General features: G+C 36.9%; 1 long non-coding RNA gene across 2 annotated transcripts in view; it reads left to right on the forward strand.

Annotated features, from left to right (window-relative positions):
* The window catches only part of LOC116588937, a 30,389-nt gene that overhangs the window by 3,695 nt on the left and 7,972 nt on the right, over positions 1 to 18,722 (forward strand). The window contains exons 2-3 of one of the 2 annotated variants that reach the window (XR_004285131.1): positions 7,848 to 7,962; positions 10,316 to 10,762. This is a non-coding gene — a long non-coding RNA (uncharacterized LOC116588937). Of the gene's footprint in view, positions 1 to 7,847; positions 7,963 to 10,315; positions 10,763 to 18,722 lie in introns of those variants that run through there. The other variant, XR_004285128.1, reaches the window with a different exon arrangement.

Below are 18,722 nucleotides of genomic sequence, written 5' to 3' on the forward strand. Positions count from 1 at the left end.
AGTAACAAGGGAAAAATATATAAATGGATATCAGCAAAATATACATCAGTATGTTATTCAAAACCAAAAAATATACATATATAGGTAATATTAGAGTCATTATCTTCTTCCAGTACCTATTATCCTACTGTGATTATTATTTTTCAGAATATGTGTGACATTCTTTGAGCATCTTGAAAACAAGGACATGCCTTATTATTTACAATCCTTAGTGCCTTGAGCACAGAAAGTGCTTCATGAATGCTTATTGAATGGATGAAGGGAGGAATTAGGACAAGTAGCCTCCTATGTAAGGAGTATTATTTTATTTATTTTATTACTATTATTTTAAAAAATATTTTATTTATTTATTTGACAGAGATCACAAGTAGGCAGAGAGGCAGAAAGAGAGGGAGAAAGAAGCAGGCTCCCTGCAGAGCAGAGAGCCCGATGTGGGGCTCGATCCCACGACCGTGGGATCATGACCCGAGCCGAAGGCAGAGGCTTTAACCCACTGAGCCACCCAGGCACCCTTATTTTTATTATTTTTTAAAGATTTATTTATTTGACAGAGATCACAAGTAGGCAGGGGGTGGAGGGTAGAAGCAGGCTCCCTGCTCAGCAGAGAGCCCCATGAGGGGCTCGATCGGGGCTGGATTGGGGCTCCATCCGAGGACCCTGAGACCATGACCTGAGCTGGAAGCAGAGGCTTAACCCACTGAGCCACTCAGGCGCCCCAAGAGCATTATTTTAGAATAGCACATCTTGAGTTTGGTGAAACTTATAACCAGCTCTTTTTATTTTATGGCTGTTTTTTCCTTTTAAAAATGAATCACTTTCTACTATATGTGAAAGAACTTGAATAAGCCACAGAAATTTTCTGAGGAAGCGTGTAAGATGGGAATTGTCATGGTGGCTCTTTGCCTATCTTGACTCAGCTGGAGCCCCCTTCTGTAAGTTTTCCAAAGTTGTGAAAGAAAATGTACTTATAAATGAGTTGGGTCAAGTTTACTTAAGGGGAAAAAATGTTGAATACATATTCTTTGGTATCTTAGTTACTTAACCTTAAAGCTTTGTGTCGAACACTGGTATTAAATTAAAAGCAGAGCTAACATTTTGTGAGTCAAAACCTTTTTCTTTCTTTCTTTTTTTTTAAAATGTTCATTTCTTTCTTCTTTAACAGAGTTATATAAAGGTGTTTTGTAAAGTTCCTATGATCTTCCCAGAAAATATCTTATGCAGTTATTGTCTTAATATTTGCTGTTTAAACTTGTGTACAAATGAATGACTTAACCAAAGTCGCATAAATAAATAGCTCAAATTTTATTTTTTTTAGGAGCCACAGGGTTGTCTTTTAAAAACTGGCGTAAAAATATGTAAGCTATAGGGACGCCTGGGTGGCTCAGTTGGTTGGATGACTGCCTTCAGCTCAGGTCATGATCCCGGAGTCGCAGGATCGAGTCCCGCATCGGGCTCCCAGCTCCATAGGGAGTCTGCTTCTCCCTCTGACCTTCTCCTCACTCATACTCTCTCTCACTGTCTCTCTCTCTCAAATAACTAAATAAAATCTTTAAAAAAAATATGTAAGCTGTAGAAGTGAGGCATGACTCAGAAGCTACAATATCTGGACATACTGAGAAATAGCACCTAGAAATTTCATTTGAGATTCTTTAGTTTATTTCTTGCTACCTAAAAATTATCTTCATTGACTTTACTTTTTAAATTAAATACAGTCTCTAAACAAATACTTATTTATTGGCTAATATATGCCATACATCAAGCTAGATGTTGATGGGTCAATGGTAAACAAAATGTAAAATCACCTCATGATGACAGAGAGGAAGCAGACAAGTTAAATGTTGTTCTGGAACAAACATGTGCATGTGACAGCAGGGGTGAGACAGAGCATCATGAGTGTTCATGGAGCATCCCCTCAGACTGGGCAGCATCAGGGGTTGCCCTTCAGGAAAAGTGGGAGTTAGGTTGAGAACTGAAGTATAAGCAGGAAGTTCATGAAGGCAAGAAAAGGGCAACCCAAGGTCCAGAGAAGAGAGGGAGAGAGAGAGAGAGTGATAGCATATGCTACTTTGTGATAGTTTCTGAGTAGTTCCACATGACCAGAACTCAAGCATGTGAGGTGAGAACATGGAAAGGCAGGGATAAAGAGAGAGAAGGGTAGGAAATGGTAGGGATAAAGAGTTTTCTAAACCATGTTCTGGAGTTTTTACTAAATCCTGAGGGGAATAGGGAAGCTTTGAAGGTTTTTCATTAGAGGCATGAGATGACAGTTAACTTGGAGCAACTAAGGTACTTTGCAGCGACGCTAGAGCCACCTTTCCCCTTTTGCTCTGTGGGAGAGAACAGAGCAGTAGAGTGTCTCCCTCAACCTCCTTCTTCAGCTGCGGTCTTCCTGACAGGCTGAAGGGAAGAATCAGACATCTTGTCTGCTAGAGCCAGAGACTCTGTTGCTATGGGCAGAGCAGCAATCACAACAACACTTGAAATTAGAACTCTTAGCATTTTATAAATCTTTCTGACTACCTAGAGAAAATAGTTTCTTTTTTCTTCACTCTTATAGAAGATGAAAAATGGTAACTGAGCAAGAATATTTATAGTCCTGCATGACAGATGGGGAACATTAAGCCCATTGACATTTACTTAAAAAATGGTACAGTGATTAACAAATATTTTCTCCACTTTCATTGAAGGTGATATAAAAAGAAACGGGCTTCTATGGCAAGCTCTCTCTTTGTTATACATGCTTGCCTAGTGTTTCCACTTATTTCTGCCTGCAGGTTCTGTATTAGTCATCCTAGACTTATGCCCTAAAGAGAAAGCATACAAAATTAGACTTCTGTACAAATGTTTTCAACTTCAGGCATCACTGATGTGGCCTCCTATTTGCTTTATTCTGTCTTATCTGCTCTTCTGGATCACTTTATTATTAATTATTCTCCTAGTTCTTTGCATTTTTGTCTTCATCCATCATTTTTTAAGGGTCTTAGAACCTTTCAGAAAATCATTTTCATAGGTTTTTTATGGGTGTTTAAAAATCATTAGAAGCCAACATTCTTTTTTTCATAGTAAAATATTCTCTCCCTTCTCCTATCTTTTTGTGCATGGTTTTGTGAGTCTGCTTGGAATCTCAGGCACATACAGAACACTATGTGTAGGTCAATAGATGTTACTTGAATGACAAAACAAAGACACAGTTTTCAACACTTGTTAAGGCAAAAAATACAGCAGTATATTATTACTCTGGGGAACAAGAAAAGGTCTGGGTACATCATTCTGGCAGAAACCATCACATATGCTCACATATAATATCTTAATTAAGAATAAAAAGCTATGTTGAATGACTAGATAACTTAAATTTTCAGTTTGTCTTGACATTCACTGTCTCACCAGCTGCTTGCCATGTCTCCTGTTACTTTTATTTGCTTACCATCAGCTGTCCACTTGCTTTTGACCTTGACTAATAGAAGATCTATACTTCTCAAAGAAGACGCTGAGGTCTTCAGATCTGGTTCTTGCCTTAGGTCTGGGCTATGCTTGGGCATAGCCCAAGCCTTCAGCGTTTCAAAGGTTTACCTCTGCAAAGGTTTACCAGTAGCTAGGGATCTGAGGTTAATGTAATAGCTGAGTTTTGTTAAGGTCCTGAATAAAAATTTTGCAAAAATGGCAGATGTCTCTGGCAGGCCATTCATGCTCTTTCTTCTTCACTTCCCCATATTTACATTGCTAACTCCTTCCCATCATTCAGACCTTCTCTCTGAAATGTCATTTCTTGCGATCACCCTAGTTAATATCTGTGTCCCAAGCCACTACTTTGGGAAGCTTAGCTGCTACTTAGAAAAGGACCCACGATCATGTTTATTTACATGTCACATAGTAGTATTGATGTTATTGGTCCAGATTATGGGAAAACTCTACTCCATGGGGTCATTTATGTATATAGGATCCTCCCATCTTTTTCGGTCGTATGTTCCAAATATTTCTATTATCTGAGTAACTAAAGCTGTGTTGTTGCTACATTCAGTTTTTAGCCAATGGGAAGGGAAAGAGTACATGGAGTAGACATGCTCATTATGTTGATGCCCACAGCTAACAGAGGCACATATTATTTCCTTCCCTATTTCATTGGTGAGGACATAATCACATGGGCACACTTGCTGCAAGGGAAGCTGGGAAATGTAGTTAGCTGGGCAGCCATGTGCTCAATTCAACTCCACTTTTATAGGAGGACGGAGTTTTTTGGACAGCTAGCCGTCCTCACAACACTAAGTCACTCTGTTAGTACATGACTCTGTTCTATTTTTTTCATTTCAGTATCATTACCAGAAATAATTTTTAATGAATGAGTTAATTAATTCATTTTTCTTGTTCTTTAGAATGTATGTTCTGTAATAGCAGAACCATATTCTATTTTATCTCTGCATCCTTAGAGCGCAGAACAGTGCTTGACGTATAGAGTATATTCCCAAGGGTTTGAGGCTCCTGAGACTGGGTAAACCATTTGCTCAAGCTGAAGTCTCTATTTTCTTAAGTGGTGTCTTTTATTTTACATCTGCTGAGAGGCCTACACTTGAGGAGAGTCAGAGGTCTAAATTTGAGATTGTATGCTGGAATTGCACTTTAATTGAATTCTTCCATTCTTAGAAATGACAGACTTCCATCTTGAACTGGGCAGGTTTTTTTACTGACTTCCAGAGCAAACATCCAGATTGTAAGTTAGGGGAGTAACCAGTGACTGACTGTATTGCAGAATATTGATGTCATGTTTTTGAAAGATAGGGCAACATCTCATTTTCCAACCTGGTTCATTTAGCTTTCTGGGAACACCCACCTTTTTAGCAATCAGATCATGCTATTTTGGTTTGAGGTGTATCTCAGGGCTTGCCTCAAATGTATAGATCCCAAAGGAATGAGAACATTTCCCATAGGAGAGTAGAAACTTCTTATCAGATACTCTCTATTAGAAGCTCTCCTGCTTTCCCTACTCTTGTCTCTTCAGATTTATCATGACCCAATCTAGATCAACAATTCCAGTTCTTTGGCTTATATTCACCTTTACACTTGTCTCATGGTTTATTCCAATTTTATCTGGTCTTAACTCTTCATCTCGTATTCATTCTCCACTGATTCCTATGATCCTGGTGTTGAAATGAAATTGCAAAAAGGAGAGTAATCTAGACTCAACTTTATGTGAGTAGGATCAAGGTCTGTCTTATGTATTATTGTATATTCATTACCTAATAATGCCTATCACATAGCAGGTAAGCACAAAGGTAACAAAACCTGAAAAGATATGTACTAAACTTCGAGAGAAGTACAATGAAGGAAACACTAAGATGTTATGATAAAATGGAAAGGGTACTCAGAGAAGACTTTGCCTAAAGAAGTTAACATATGAAGGGCCTAAAGAAGAACAGAATCTAAGGTGTTATATAGTACAGTTGCTGGAAGTTTAGTTTGGGCTTATAATCTGGTTCTATCACTTACGATATGTATTACTCTGCTCAGGCTGCTATAAGGAAATACTGTAGACTGGGTAACGAAAACAACAGATGTATGTCTCATAGGTCTGGAGGCTGGAAAGTCAAAGATCCAGGTGCCAGCTGATTTCAGCTCCTGGAAAGAGCCTTTTTTTTTTTGGCTTGCAGATGACCACCTTCTGGCTATATCTGAGGCGGAAAGAGAGTGCTCTCTCTTTTCTCTCTCTCTCTCTCTCCCATCTTCTCTGTTTTTATAAAGCCACTGAGACCATCAGGAGGGCCTATACTTATGACCACATCTTAACCTCTCAAAGGCCTTATTTCCAAATACCATTACACTGGGGGTTAGGGTTTCAACATACTAATTTGCGGGGGACAGAATTTAGTCTATAGCATAATCCATATAAAATTGTTCAAGTCGTTCCTTTTTGGTACACTTCATTTTCTTCATCTATAAAATAATAATAATAATATGACTTACATCATAGAATTGATATATTAAATGCATCAGTATTCATAAAGCTCTTTTTAAAAGAACCCAGACACAGTAAGTGCTATTTGAGAGCTTATTAAATAAAAAAAGTGCATGAAGTGCATGACAAACAGATGAAAGAATATGGACACAACTTCTTAGGAGAAAATGTCTACAGAATGCATGCACACAGAAAGGACAACAGTGAGTAAGGGTGGAGAGAAGCTTGAGATGAAGTGGAAAAGGTGTTAGATCTATTTGGACCTCGAGCTCCCGGTGAAGAACATTGGTTTGCTCTAATTGCACTGGGAAGCCATTTTATTTTAATCAGAGGGTTTAAAGATTATGTTTATATTTAAAAAAACTAGTTCAGATCATCTGTAGAGAATAGATTTTAAAGGGGAGAGAAAGGAAGTACAGAAACTGATTAAAGGTTATTGTTCTAGCCCAGGTGAGGATAACTATGTAGATTAGTACAGAATGGTGATGACCATCTGGGGGAAAACTCAGTTTTAAGATTAAATGAATAGAATTTATTAACTGATTGGGTGGAGGAAGAGGGAAATGTGAGAATCAAGGATAGTACCCAATTTCTGATTTAAGCTGTTGGCTGTAAAAAGGTATTAAATGCTTAATTCAAGAACACTACAGATGAATTGATTTATTGGAGAGTGGGAAATAAGATGTCAGTTTTAGATCTATCAAACTTTAGATGCATATTAGATATCTAGGTCAAATAGTCGATTGGTTATATTTTATAATATTTTATATTTTTATATTATATATTATATAATATTTATATTTTATAAAATATATTTATTTTATATTTATATATATATTGGAAGTGAGGTCTGAGTCAGAGGTGATTTGGGGGAATGAACTATATTTGAATGATATTTAAAGTTAAAGAATAGATGAGGTCACCTACAAAGAGTATGAGAAACAAAATATTGGCAAGGCTTGAAGGGTCTGGGTGGGGGGAATACACAATGGAAGTTAGGACAGCAAAAGATGGTCACCTTAATGGTTTCTTTTTACTTTTTTCTCTTTATTATAAAAAAATTCTAAGTTTGAACAGGCTAAATACAGAACAGGTTGAACAGGCTGAATACAGAAGTTTGAACAAGGCTAAAAATGGTATAGTGAGCAGCCACACATCAAGTAGTCCAGGTAGTGGATTCAACAGTTGTTAACATTTTGCCAGATTTTGTTCATCTTTCTACCTATCTCTTTATCTACATCTATATCTACATTTATATCTATGTCTATCTACACATTTCTCCAAACTATTTCAAAACAGGCTGTAAATATTATGACACTTTATACTTTCAGCAATCATCCTCTAAAACTAAAGACATCATTTTGTATAACTACAGTACCATTAACACATATGGTCATACCATGGAGATATTGGACATTTGGTTCCAGACCACCACAATAAAGCAAATATTGAAATAAAGCAAATCAAATAAATGTTTTGATTTTCCAGTACAAATAAAAATATGCCTGTACTATACTGTAGTCTGGTAAGTGGGCAGTGGCATTATGTCTAAAAAATAAAAATGTACGTATCTTAATTTAAAAGTACTTTATTGCCAAAAATGTGTGAACCATCATTTGAGCTTTGAGTGAGTTTTAATCACTAATTACAGATAACCATAACAAATATAATAATATTGAAAAAGTTTGAAATATTATGAGAATTACCGAAGTGTGATACAGACACATGAATTAAGCAAATGCAATTGGAAAATGGTACTGGTAGACTTGCTTCGATTTGTTAAAAAACCACAATATCGACAAAGCATAGTACAGAAGAATTCAAGAAAATGAGGTAGGCCTGTGTAAGAAGCAGGGCAGTTATTCACCAACATAACATAATACCTAATTTTCATTTACAGTTACTCAGTATCTCCCGAAATATCTTCTGTGCATTTAAGATCACCAACATTTAAGGAGAAGGTAGAGGAGCAGGAGCTATGAAAGAGGATCGGGAAGTACGGGTCTCCACGGAAGGTAAGGCAGGAAAGCCTGGTATCAGGGAAGCCAAAAGTAATGTGATTTCAAGGATGCTGAATCTGTAAATACTTATGACCTTCTGCTGTTAGCATGTTGTCTCAGAGAAGCTGGGTCTAGGACTACTAGTAGAGGTTGAACAGCATGACTGACTGATATCCCTTCTGATTAATGATTTATGATCAACTAAGAGAACTCCTATCCCAGTTGATTTGGTAAAGAGTTAAAGATGAAAGCAGATAAAACCCAACCTCATTTAGTGAAGGACAGTAAGTTGACCATTGCTTATTGATTTGCACTTTATCATTCCATTTGGTAGTTTGATAATGCTTTTCTTCTGGCAACTGACCCAATTTCAGTGATTCCTCGCCTCTTTAAAATTTTTCACTCCCTGCATGTCCCATTAAATATGCCATTAATTTAATGTTATTTATAATCCCAGTTCTTTACTCCTCTCACCAATTAGAATGACCATATAATTTATCTCTCAAATTGGAACACTCTAAAGTAAAAGAAACATCGTTAATAGTTACACGGAACTGGAGGTGTGAAGTGGGTGTTCCAGGCAAGCCAGTCTGTATGGTCACCCCTACTATGGGTCAGTCCCCCTCTCCCTTTCTTTTTCCTTCTTCTCTTACTCTTTCCTTTATAACTGAGGCCACATCACATATCAAGAGTAAGAGTCCCCAGGATTTCTCTCGATATAGCTTTGAAGAGGTCATAGAATAAAATGCATTTAAACACAATTTTTTAAAAATTTCAATACTATTAAGTGATTTCTAGCCACACCTTACTTTTTCTAATATTTTAAATTTCTAAGATTTTTCTCCCTAATTAATTTCTATTTAATGCTTCATTCATGGAATTTATGGTTATTTTACAATGACTAGTCTGAAAGAGTTTTTCTGTTAAAGTCCTTGACTAAAAAAAAAAAAAAAATACACAAATTAGTGTATATCTTAAGTATCTGTTACCTTATTTCACATAACAGATAGATTATATTCTTTCGGTAAAAAAAATATTATTGTGTCCTTGTAGTAAAAAATGAAGTCAATTTAATGGAGACACAATTCTCAAATATATTTGAAAAAACCTTGTGCAAAATTATATTAACAAGAAAACTTTGTACAAATAACTATTTGTTGAATGAACAAATAAATGAGTGAGCTAAATTAGAATGTTTTAATTTGTTTTAAATTGATAGAATAGTAGGTTCAACCCTTGTCTTTTCTTATAAGCAGAGGCAAGGTAAAGAAGAACACAAAGTAGATTTACTCTTTCCTTCATCTTTTCTGTCATGATTGCTCCATTAATTTGAATAAAAATAAGTATATGGTAAGAATGTCCTAAGACTGTCAGTGTTGGGTTTCCCTTCAAAGTAGGATTAAAAATGGAATATACTACTATATTCTGTTTTGAATAATGGTTTGGGCAGGTCAATATAACCCGAGTTTTTTTTTTTTTTAAATAAAAGGTTTTATTTATTTATTTGACAGAAAGAGAGATCACAAGTAGACAGAGAGAGGCAGAGAGCTGAGCAGAGAGCCCAATGCGGGACTCGATTCCAGGACCCTGGGATCATGACCTGAGCTGAAGGCAGAGGCTTAACCCACTGAGCCACCCAGGCACCTTTGAGTTGTTTTTTTTATTTTTAAATTTTGTAGTTTTCAGTTTTTTCTTTCTCTTTTTATTTATTTTAAAAAAGATTTTATTTATTTATTTGACAGAGAGAGCACAAGCAGTGGAGAAGCAGGCAAGAGGGAGAGGGAGAAGCAGGAACAGAGAGCCCTATGTGGGACTCAATCAATCCCAGTACCCTGGGATCATGACCTGAGCCGAAGGCAGACGTTTAACCAACTGAGCCCCCCACATGGCTCTCTCTTTTTTTAATGGCATATTTTTTTCAGAGCAGTTCCAGTTTCCAGAAAGTATAGAGATTTTCCACACGTCCCCTGCCCCCAAACATGCATAGCCTCCCTCATTATTAACGTGGCTCACCAGAGCGGTAGGTTGAACCTACGCTGACAGTTTGCCTTAGGGTTCGCTCTTAGTGTTGTCCATTCTGAGTTTGGATGGAAGTATAATGATGTATGTGATCATTACAACATCACATAGAATATTTTCACTGCCCTAAACATTCTCCGTGCGCTGCTTATTCATATTCCTCACTGCCCGCACCATGGCTGCAATGACTGATTTTTTATTTTCTCCATAGTTTTGCCTTCTGAATTTTTTTTTTCAGTTGTCAGCAATGGGTATTCTATAAAATAATATTGAAAAACCTCATCTTTGGAAGGTGTCTGTCAGTACTCAGCATGCATTTCCATTGTCTTCTGTGTTCTCTGTGTTGCAGGGGCTGGTAGGCGAAATGCTGCACCTCTCAGGCTCCCTTCCTGTTAGGGTTCTGGATCTGATTTAGAGTTTACTGATGAAAGAAACTCACATAAACTTTATGGGACAGAAGGGAGGCAGAGACCATCTTACTGCTGTGATGGCTGGCAGCGAGTCAAGTCGGTTTGTTTACTGTGGCCAAGCTCCATTGCCAGTGTGTTGTTACCATCTTCATGGATGGCGAGGCAGCAGCAACAGGGGTTTTCTTCTCCCCGGTTCCTATCCAGGGCAGAGCAGCCTTGGAGCTGGTGGTCTGGTGGTGGCTTTAGGCTTTGCTCTGTACCATCATTTATAGGTACCTAGTGTCTGTATTATACCCCTTTGAATACCTAGAAAGATTTTGGTTCCCTGAACTGAATCTTAAACTATACTACTTTATAGTGTTCATTTTTTTGTATAGTAAGATTTACGGAAGTAGTTCTCTATTGAACATATAAGTTAGTTATAAGGTTTATACATTTTTAGTTTACATATTTGTAAACTATGCTGTGAGAACCATTTCTTATTGTTAAACATTTGACTTTAGAATAGAAATTTTATACTTGGTCCTTTAGATACACTTCTGGTTAAAAAAGCATGTACAATTTAAGGCACACATACCCATGTATGCATATATATATTCCATATTCAGAATTTCCTAAATTAATCTCTAGGAGGCTTGTAGAAATGAATACTTGTAGCAACTTTATATGAGACTTGAGACAATTTTATTCTGACAGAGGAGAAGAGTTAGGGAGGCAAATGATGGACCAGGGGCATGGGTTGCTAAGTAGGATTCTGATGGGGGCCAGTTGAAACATTTAACATCCTCAGGCATTGAAAATAGAATGGTATCTCTTCCCATGTTTTTTAGACATTTACCCGCTATCTATTGATTTTCTTTCTGTCTATTTTTCTATCTTTCTATTTATTTTCTGTCTATCTATTATCTATCTATCTATCTCGATTATCATCTATCGATCATCTATCTACCTTTCTCTCTGAATATACACATGTGTCTCTGTATGTACCTGTATGTATATATGTCTAAATGGATAGACAGACATGTAAGTAGCTACTTCTAATTTTTTTTTTTTTTTTTTTTTTTTTTTGCTTTTCTCCCTCCATGTTAACTACTCTGATGCTTCAAAAAATATATCGGAAATCGAATACTAACCTTTCTTCCTTTGGGACCCCTGCTTTGCCGATGCTATGAGTAGGTGCTCAGATTGGGAGCCTTCAAGTTCCTCAATTAAGGGTCTGGAACAACTTGTATAGTTGGTGTGAGGGAAGAACAATGATGCATCGAAGAGAACCTTTTGTCAAGTTCACGGTTTTGCATGGGTCTAACGTTGGCCAGCTGGTAGCGAGCACATGCAGAAAGTAGAGGAGTAATCATTTCCGGACATCACCGAACAGTTCTGTGAAAACTGCTTGCCTCTGTCTGTCTCCTCTTGTTAGTTAATTGTATGCATCACTTACTAAATTTTCCTTTTGTGAGTTTCCTCTTTTTCTTGTCAGGCTCTGACAGGGTTCACTCCTAAGAACAGAGCAGTATGCTGAAATCTGTCTCTCAAAACAATTTTATTGAGTAAAGGATGACATGGATAAATAAAGAAATGTCAGTGGTCCATGCTACCTTACCACCCTGAAATTTCTCCCCCACCATCACACATGGAGGCCCAGATAAAATGTAGCTCAGTGTATCCTGAATTAGGCTCAGTGATGTGTGTGTTCTGTTGTGAAAATTGTCTTTTTCTGAACTTCCGTGGCTTTATTTATTTATTTATTTATTGTAGAGACAGCAGAGATAGGAATGTATTTAGAAGGCAGCAAATACCGAAATTATGTAGACATATCTATATTCTATAGCCTCATTGTCTTAAAAATCAGAACTTGTCCTAGTTTCTTGGCATTCATGAAAGCATTCCTTTGGGATAATTGGATGTGATCTTTCTAAAGCCTTTTCTTAGCGCTATGGAATGACCATTTATCTCCACAGTTTTCTACTGCATCTTTTTTGAATTAAACTCAGCACATTGTTTTCTTAACTGAAAGGTCAGACTTTCGATCTGATTATTTCACTAGAATTATCAGTCAATGACATCTCTATTTTTCTACAAATATTGATTTCTCTAATTTCTTTTTCTCTAAATATATCTCAGTGCTAATAACTTTTAAGGCAGCCTTTATTTTAATACCAGAATTGCATTTTGATGTTTTTAAGGTATACTGGGAAGATTTTGCTGGTTCTCTATTTGTCTGCTGCCTATTTATTTCACAAATGGGAGTCTTTGAATGCTTTACCATAATAAACGCTTATAAAGTATGCTCCCAAAGTATATTGTAAGCCGGTCTAAGTTTCTTAAAGATTTGTAGAAATGAAGGCAACTCAGAGGCTATTTCTACACATTTTCAAGTATCTGGATTTGGAACAAAGATGTTGCTTAGTAGGTTTTAAAAAACGTTGGCTGTTCTAATCAGGAGAGAATCTGAAAATTTCCACTGATGTACCAAGTAATTCCAAGAATCCCTAATTGGTGCTCTATTGCTCAGATTCGCAGTTTTGGGGACTGTTAGTAGTGCTACACAAAGACACGACTGTGGCCAAATAAACTTCAGGCTAAAAACAAAAAATGGGCTTCTGTTCTTAAGGAAGTTTCAGAAACCATAACATTCTTCTGTGTTCTATGTTTCTCTAAGGGAGGCATCAAGTTCACAGCTTTTCTCAGGTGTTTGACCTTGAAGAAACCTCTTTCTGTTCACAGAGCAATTTTATGGACTTACATTCTATAAGATGTACTTTAGAACAGGTGTAGCCCCCAAAATTGAGATGGACAAAGTGACTTTTAACCCTTTTAAAGATCAGATGTGATCACTCACACATGCTCCTCACAAGTAGCCATGGACAGCTCAATTTCCCAAGCTTCCCAGAGGTTCTGAATCAAATTCCCAGGGATTTGTTGCTGACTTTGTTTCTTAGTCAACAATGGGGAAGAAATCAATCTCTTACAACATTGGATACTGGTATCAGGAAAGCCTTACTTACGGGACTAGCACTCAGGAGGGTGGAATACAGAGGGGTCTTTGTGGATGAAGACTTCCTTTAATAGACTTGAAATTAACTAAGCATCTGTCAAGTGTAAGTGCTATGTAGGCACTGTGAAGTGGGTTAAAGTGTGGATGGAAAGTGGTCTTTTGTATCACCTCCTTCACAGGAGCCTACTGTTCTATAAAAGAAATTCTGGTTATATTTTTCATTACTGGGAAGATTTCCCTAACCACAGTCTCAATTCCTCACTAGTACTTCCTTGTGTTAGTTAATTAATTAATTACAACTTAATTCGATAAATATGAATAAAGAAGTATTGTTTACTGGAATGGGAAACTTTTAAAAAGAAGCAAGCATAGGTGTGCAGGAGAAAAACAGTTCTGTTCTAAACATCAAGGATGAGATGCTCCCTTAGATATTAAAGTAGAGACGTTGAGTTAGTTGGACAGAAGAGTCTATAGTTGAAGTAAAATTTGGGCCTGGTCATGTACATTTGGGAGCCATCAGCATAAAGATGAGGTTCAAAGAATGGGATGGATGAAATAATCTAGATATGTAATGCAGATGGGTAAGTAAAGAGGTTTAAGAACTGAGCTTCGAGGGCATACCAACATTCAGAGCTCAGAAAGAGGAAACGGGTGTGGCGAAAGGGTCAGAAAGAGGTGACCAAGGTCTTGGAAGGAAGAATTAAGAGTATATTATATTCTGGAAGTCAAGTGGAGACAATGTTTCAGGAGGGAGGGAAACATCATGTCAAGTGCTCTGGAGTCAATTATGTGAGGTGTAAGTGCTTTCCATTGGATTTGGCAATGTTGGGGTCATTGAGGAACTTGAGAAGGCAGTTTCTCTAAAAATGTACCCTCTCTATATTGCTAACAGTGGATGATGTCTTATAAATTGCTTTTCAAAGGGGGTAGCCATAGTGGCTTCAGCCAAAGACTCAACCTTTGTTTCATGTAATTGGCTTTGAATCAAAAGCTACTTGTTTAGTCATGTAGATATTTTGTTCCTTATTTGATATCTGTATGTAGATGGACTAGAGAGAAAATGAGTTTGTTTTTGTGGCTAGGATTTTTTTCCTTTAATTTTTTGATTCAAACTGCTTCATGTACCCAGAGGATATGCTGGATATGTGATGAAAAACTTCAAAGTAAACATTTGAAATGAAACCCTGGTACTGAATTTTTAAAAACTTGTTTTCTCATTTTAATGATGTTTTTTCTTTGGTACCAATGTACCACTATTTCTTCCTAGGATACTTTCTAGTTAGAATCGTGGTAAGAATGTAAGCTTAATTTTATATACTATATGAGTTTTTTATATTGAGATGGATTCCCATTTCTTATCCTGGGAGTTGATTTTAAAAATTGCAAGAAAGCAGGGTAATATGGATGCTATCATGTCCATCCCTTAGTCTCTAGACAAGCCACAATTAAGAAATTAGAGTGAGCTAATTATACATCCTAATATTAAATATCCCCAAGAAAGGAGATTAGAAATGTACTAGGAAATTGTAATAGCTTTTCCTGAAACATTCAAGTTTTTTCTAATAAATATTTTAATTCCAATTTCAACTGAACTGAGGTCACACTGAACAGTCAAAAATAGCTTCTTAATACCATTTGTATATTCTGTATTTTTTCCTAGCTCATATTTTAGTCTGTGTGTCAAGGTGGAGAAAATGAGTTATGTTGTTTCTCCTTCTCCCTCTCACTTTTTCAATAAGACAGTCTGACAATGAACCAAGCTTTTCAAGGTCAGCACATTATGTGCCTCTGTTTCTTCATTTGCAAAACAGGCAGAGAGCTTCCTCTTTGTCATGTCATCCGAATATTATGAAGTCTGATGCGATTATTAGACTCATTAAGTAAACTCTGTGGCATTTGCCTCCTTGTACCAGCAGAAAGACATTTTGCTCTTTTGGTATTTGAAATCTGTGGAGGAAAGACAATTAGCCGTATTTGTTATTTGAATTCTGCAAGGAAGTTTATGCAAGCTACATCCAGCTAACTTCGGGAAAATTTGGTATCAGGTGCAAAGCTTGATCCTTAATGTAACCAACTAAAAACCTCATATTGATACTAGCTTTTCCTCCACCTCCTTAATATGATCATGATACAGCCTTTGAGTAAATCCCTAACAGTTCTCAAAGCTAAAGAAGCTGTGGCAAAGTTGATCTAATATATATATATATATTTTTGGTGGGGGGAGACGTGAGGGGATGAGCTGTGAGATTATGAGGTAATTTGCAAAACAGCTGTGCCTGACAGGATAATCAAATAGACTGATTTTGGACATATACATTTTCAACCTAAGTGGTTTCTAGTTTTGATTGTAAACACGACTTTAAAGGAGGGGTAGAATTTTGTCATTTCATATCCTGTAGATGGCAATGTTGCACTTGAAAAATAAACAGATAAATGCATAAAGAAAGTCTGTTTCCCAGATGCAGCATTGCTTAATAACCAGTGAACAAGAGCTTTAATGCCACTTCAAGGTATGCTGTTTGGGAAATATATTTCAGATGTAGAATACATATGGAATAGATAAATATTGATAAGTGCCAGCATTTACATTTAAACTTGTGATGGTTTTAGAGAATGTTTTGTTTAACTGTGTACTTTCCTCTAAGTGGTCTCATTTTTTAAAAAATAATGCAGTATTTCAGGTCTCATACTTAGATTTGCTTTCACATTGCTGAAAGATGAACATTGTCAATACTAAAACCTACAGATTTAAAAAATGTACACTATTTAGTGATCCACCACAAAACCAGGAAGAGGAGGAACCAGGGATAAACATACTTTGGCTCTCTCATTGGTGTCCAAGGACATTATTGCTTTCTCTGCCTTCGAGCCCTGAGGATCTGGGATTTGAGGTATGAGGGGAGAGCTTCCTCAAGCAGCTCACTTTGTTATTCTCATTCAGTGGATTGATTTAAAAAACAGACCAGAGAGCTGTATGAGAAATCTTCATTTAAAATATATAGCCTACATAAGGCAGATATGCTAACTCACTTGCTTTGAAATTAAGATGAAAAATTCAAATGTATGTAAAGGTATACTGAAAACAAACAGCAGGAAAATGTACACTGAAACCAGCAACCCTAGAAACCCAGTGTCTTGACATTTGGACCCAAAGCTGCCTCTTACTGAAGGCGCATGAAGAAATAGAATCATGGTTTTGTTCTGGCTCATTTTCCTCCTTAACCGTGAAGTACCTGCCACTGTTATTATTGTTAAGAGTAAAAATTTCTTGGTACATTTTATCCAGACAAAAATAAAAATAGGAGAACAACCACAATGCCCTGGAATTGTGGAGAGAATTTGAAAGTGTGATTTAAAAATTTTGGTATAGTATCAGAATGAGAATGATCTTTCTTAGGAATAGAATATCTGCTAGCCTTATTCCCCCCGCCCCCAACACATCTTTGGTTACTGAATCTTAATTTTATGTCTTAGAAACTTCTGGTCATGTCCCATGTCAATGTGTATTTATGCTCTGGCTTCCCATCTTTTACAAATTCTTTGACAGCAGGAGAGGAAGAGCTGTGGAGAGCACAGGTGTGCAAAGGGTCAGTCCTGAAGTGCCACCTGGCTGTGCCTGCCTCATCCTGTGACTTGCTGAAAGTCACTTGATTGTAATAAACTTCAATTTTAATTGATGAAGTAGTAAAAACATCTGTACTCATCATTTAGGTATTTTGACTCGTAAGTATTCAATAAATGATGGCTTTTACAACTTTCCCTCTGAGAAAGGAGATTTCTCTCATCGTTTCTCTCCTTCCAGCAAAAGAAAAATTACGTAGTAAGTAGTCAATAAATGCTTGTTAAAATGAGCAGCTGAAAGGGTGAATTAATTATTGAAGAAAGTTTGTTCAGTGATACTCATATCAGAAAATTTTCTCCCACTTCTCTAGACTTGAACATAAGACAGAGAATAATCATGTCCAAGGGTCTGTGCTTAAATCATACAAAACAGAAGAAGCAAAGCAAAAGAAGGTCAATATATTAAAAAATGTATTATGACGTGTCAAGTGTAATCACAGAATTTTTCCTGTTGAAGAGAATTTCTAATGAAGTTCATACTGGGCTCTGAACTCTTCAGTTTATGAGTAGGAGTCCATTCTAACTTTTGCATCATGACCTGAGAAATAAGCAAGCTCTCTAGCTCAGTATCAAAGGAAAGGTTAATAATTTGTTTGTTTGCTTATTGTATGTCTAAATTTTCTGTTTTAAACAAAGAGGCTACAGGGGTTCTGTTTTATATACTAAGTTTAGAGAGCTTTATAGAACACATGGACACCCCTGCTAAGGTGTCCCAAAGCTAAACATTTGGGTCTAATAAGATTTCAAAGGATGCAAATCTTTGTAAATTAGTTTTTACTATGAAGTGAGTGCTTCAGTAATCACCACAAATAAATCTAATCCTATAAAACTCATGGCCCAGTCTGTGATTAAAAATTGGATTCCAGATATAAACTCCTCTTCTTTTCCTGTGTTCAGTGTATTTTGTGAATGGTCTGGCAATAAAGAGTAATGCATTCGGATCACTTGGTTTTAAGGAAAAAAACAGAGAACAAGACTTTTACCTTTGAAATAAGACTCTCTCATGTACATGTCTAATAACTAGAATTCATTAATTTCTATCAATAAAGAATATTGAGTGTCTCTAACATTGAGACAATGTTTACCAGATCACTGGTATTACATTAAATAACTATCATGGTTGATCTCTCCATGGTTACCCCACCCTGCCAGGCAAATACTGTTTCTATCAACCCTTATTTTAAAGAGGAATAGATTGCTGGAGAGATTGAATAAGTAATTTTCTGTTTCTAGCCAGGAAGTGATATGTTTGGGTCATTATTGCCCTCGACCCACAAGGACGACAAGAAGCCCCAGTTCAGGTGTATCTTCTCTCTCATTATTTCCACAAGTCTACACAATTATATACATTTACATGACCAATCAGCAAGCAGGGTACAGGAGGGAGCAAATCAGGCTGTGCACCTAAACGAACAACTTCGCTAGCAATCACGAGGCAATCCTAACCTGGCAACTAGCCAGGCGCCATCTTTTAATGGCGGAGGCCGCCCTGGCCAGGGGCCTGCCTCCGACAGGTCATGAACATAGGCAGTCTGAACACAGTCATAATCTAGAAACTGGACTCTTTAACACTAGACTCTCCTGCCCTTCTTGCAAACACTGTTATGTGGAATGCTTGTCAAAGCTCTAGCTGAGAGAGACCTTGAACAGAAGCCGCAGAAGTCTGTGTTTCTTAGTCTGGGGTGTGTTTGTCTCTCTGGTTATATTTCTTATAGCTCTCTGGTTCTACA

This window comes from Mustela erminea, chromosome 1, assembly GCF_009829155.1.
Source record: "Mustela erminea isolate mMusErm1 chromosome 1, mMusErm1.Pri, whole genome shotgun sequence".
NCBI lineage: Eukaryota > Metazoa > Chordata > Mammalia > Carnivora > Mustelidae > Mustela > Mustela erminea.